General features: G+C 37.6%; 1 non-coding gene across 1 annotated transcript; it reads right to left on the reverse strand.

Moving 5' to 3' along the window:
- Nucleotides 1–2,780: 2,780 nt before the first annotated feature.
- LOC122214665 lies at nt 2,781–2,884 on the reverse strand. Its single transcript, XR_006200044.1, has one exon. It is a non-coding gene; the product is annotated as a U6 spliceosomal RNA (small nuclear RNA).
- Nucleotides 2,885–3,916: the final 1,032 nt, after the last annotated feature.

Genomic DNA, 3,916 nt, shown 5'->3' on the forward strand with positions numbered 1-3,916 from the left:
AATGTGCAGAAAGGCCAACAGTCAGGAGGTGCTACCACTGTAAACCATCACTTTGACTACAATAAAGAAAATCACTTTTTTATATGAGGAGTCACTGAAGGGTAAAGAGATGACCTGGAACTTATGTTTGTGGTTGATGTTTAGTTTAATAAATACTCTCCTCTGCTCTTCTGACTACTAGATTGGAAATCTTTCCTCCCTGGTTTTATGAGTTTTATGAGCAATATTAGCAAAGTGCTCCTGTTAATACACACACACACACACACACACACACACACACACACACACACAAAAATTACTGGCTAGAGAATTTTCCAATTAACACTGTCACAATCTAACCCAGATGTTCTCAGCTGGATTGCTTTTGTGCGCCTCTCTCCCAGACAGCACCTGACAATGTACAGAGGTATTTTTGATTGTCACAATTTGGAGGAACGGATGCCTCTGGCCTTTCCTGGATAGAGGTCAATGATTCTTCTAAAAATCCTTTAAGGCACAGGGTGTATCTCACAATAAAAATTTATTCATTCTAAAGTTTGAATAATGTTCATGTTGAGAAACCCTGCAACCAGTTTAAGTAGCTTAGTCTCCATAGTAATTTTGCAGTATTACAGAATTATTCTTTGTTTCTACCTCTGCACCCTAGGAAATTTTCTAGGAGCTTGGGATGAATCAAGAGTGCATAGAAAGGGGACTCCTGTATAAGTGTTCAGTCCTGTGCTAGCTTGTAAAGTTCCTTGCTTGACTTCAGTACGGTGCTTTGACATTAGCATTTAATGTCAAAGTCACCCAGTTAGGGCCACCACCTCTTATAAATTAGGTTGCTGGTAAAATTGTGATCAAGCTTGTTCTCCTGGACTACCAGGGCCCTGAAATCCTCCCTTTCTTGTTGTCCATCTCAGGCCTTGATCATGCTGCTTATGCCTCTCTCCGTCTTGACCACATCATCTATCCAACTCATCAGTAGAGTCCTGTGATGGTTAATATTATGTGTCAGCTTATCTGGGCCGTTGTGCACAGATATTTTGTCAAACATTATTGTACATGTTTCTGTGAAGGTAGTTTTTAGATAAGATTAACTTTTATATCACTGGACGTTAAGTGCATGTGTTTGTGTATTTATATACAGGTAGATACAGATACACACACACCCTGGTGTTTCTGTGGAGAATTCTTACTAATAAAGGTCTATTTCATCTTGGTACAGTGGCCCTGTGGCTTTTATATTCAGCAATTCCTGTACTCTCCCACAGAAGTCCATAGAAATTTTTGTATCTCTCCAAGTCTTCCATTTCCTTGTTGATCTTCTGCTTAGTTGTTCTATCCATTACTGAAAATGAGGTATTGGTCGTTAACCATTACTATTGAATTGCCTATCTCTCCCTTCAATTTTGTCAGTTTTTGTCTTGTGTATTTTGAGGGTACAAAATGGTACCTCTATCTAATGGTAGATTAGATTTGGTTACTTTTTCGAAGTATTTATATGTTTTTTTCCATCCTTTTACTTTCATCCTATAAACATCTTTGAATCTGAAGTTTTTCACTTACAGACAACACAGAGTTGGGTCATTTCATTTAAACTATTCTGGCAATCTCTCTTTTTAATTAGAATATTAAATCTTTTATATATGTATTTTTTAATTTTTTGTAATGTTTATTTATTTTTGAAACAGAGAGAGGCAGAGCATGAACAGGGGAGGGTCAGAGAGAGAGGGAGACACAGAATCTGAAACAGGCTCCAGGCTCTGTGCTGTCAGCACAGAGCCCCACGCAGGGCTTGAACCCACAGACCGTGAGATCATGACCTGAGCTGAAGTTGGATGCTTAACTGAGCCACCCAGGCACCACTATATATTCATTTTTAAAAAATATAATACCTTTATTTGAGCTATTACAATATAGCAAAGCTAGTTAATTTAAACGCTAGCTAGTTTAGCAAAGCTAGTTAAGTTAAAACGCTTAACCCACCGAGCCACCCAGGTGCCCCGTAAATCCTTTTATATTTAATATAATTATTGATGTAGTACAATTGTCATCTATTATTTTGCTATTTTTCGTATATGCTTATATTTTTGTTTTTCTATTCCTCTTTTACTTTCTTCTTTCATTTTAAATAAATATTTTTCTAGTGTATCATGTTATATCCCTTGTTTCTTTTTCTATATTTAAAAAAGTATTTTCTTAGAGGTTCTGCTAGGATTACAGTTGGCATCTTACCTAAACCAATCTGTTCATAGAAATCCTAAGTTACTTAAATGGTATATAGAAGCTTTGTTCCAATATATCCCTGGTATCTTCTCGTCGTTTGTGCTTTTATTGTTATACAAATTATATCTTTATATAATGTTTACCTTTTTTTAAATTTTTTCTACAGTTTTTAAGTCGGCTCCGTGCCAAATGTGGGGCTTGAATTTATGACCCTGAGATTGAGAGTTGCATTTTCTACCAACTGAGCCAGTCAGGTGTCCCTTGCCATTGTCTTTTAATCATATAGAAGAGAGTTACAAAAAACACATATAATTTTTTTTTTTTATATTTTGTTTACTAGTGTTCTCTATTTTGTGTGTATGTAGATTTCGGGTTCATATCTAGCATCCTCTCATTTCAGCTTGAAGGATTTACTTTGATGTTTCTTATAGGGCAGGTATGCTAGGCAACACATTCTCTTAGATTTTGCTTAGCTGGAAATGTATGAATTTCTCCTTAATTTTTAAAAGGTAGTTTTCCTGGATATAGAATTCTTGGCTGACCATTAGCACTTTGAGTAAGTCATCCCGCTGAAAAATATGGAAGACTGTATGAATTTGTATGTTGTCCTCATACAAGGGCCATGGTAATCTTCTCTGTATCATTCCAGTTGTTAGGCTGTGTGCTGGTAAAGCAAGGACTTTGGATCCCTCCATACTACAGGAGAAATGAGGAAAACACGAAGGAAGCCACCTCTGTCCGTCTCTACTTTTTAAAATTTTGTACATTAACTTAAATTAAGTTTTATATTCTTGCATTTTAAAGAGCGCACGTGAGTGGGAGAGAGGGGCAGCGGGGAAGAGAAAGAGAGAGACACTGAGGATCTTAAGCAGTCTCCACGCTCACTGTGAAGCTCTGTCCCACGACCTGGGATCATGGCCTGGGCCAAAATCGAGAGGTGGATCCTCAGCCAACTGAGCCACCCAGGCCCCCTTGTCCTTCTCTTAATATAAATCCTCCCTTTGCTACTTCTCACCTATTTCATGGAATATGATATGTAGAATGCAGCACTTCCCAAGGAAACAAAAGATTTTTATTTTCTGTCCAGTGATCTAAGTGTAAGTCCCACTGTCTGGGCATCTGATTGTTTTGTAACAACCTCTACTCAAACTCTTTCTTTGGATTTTAGTTTTCTACTTCCTCACGTACTACAGTACCATTCCTTTCACATAATTAATACATCTCTCACTTGACCTGGTGGTTTTCCTTTATGGGAAGGAGATACATTCCTTTAATTTAAAGGAAATATTATTATATTTATTTCATAGGACACTTAAATGAGAGCTAATCAGCAGTGTTTAGTTAAGTGGGATTTAAACATTTATTGTGTACCTATTATCTTAACCTTTGGGTTAAGATCAAGTGTATTGGATACATATTATGTTCCTGGTACTTTGCTAGGTAGTGGGGATACATTAGGGAAATATCAGTCCCTGTCCTTATGGGGCTTACCAACTTTGGAAGAGCCAGAGGGGGAAGAAAAGAACAAATAGTAAACAAAAGATATCACTGACAAGCATTTTGTTCATCAGGCACGAAGTTGTGAGGGAATGATGGGGATTACATCAGATTAGTGAACTAACAAGGGCTGTGAGGTGGCATTTAGTATATGTGCTGCCGAAGCAAGCACTCTGAGGTGGCATTTAATGTGAGCTCTGAGGGGCGCCTG

The sequence above is a fragment of the Panthera leo genome, chromosome A2 (genome assembly GCF_018350215.1).
Source record: "Panthera leo isolate Ple1 chromosome A2, P.leo_Ple1_pat1.1, whole genome shotgun sequence".
NCBI lineage: Eukaryota > Metazoa > Chordata > Mammalia > Carnivora > Felidae > Panthera > Panthera leo.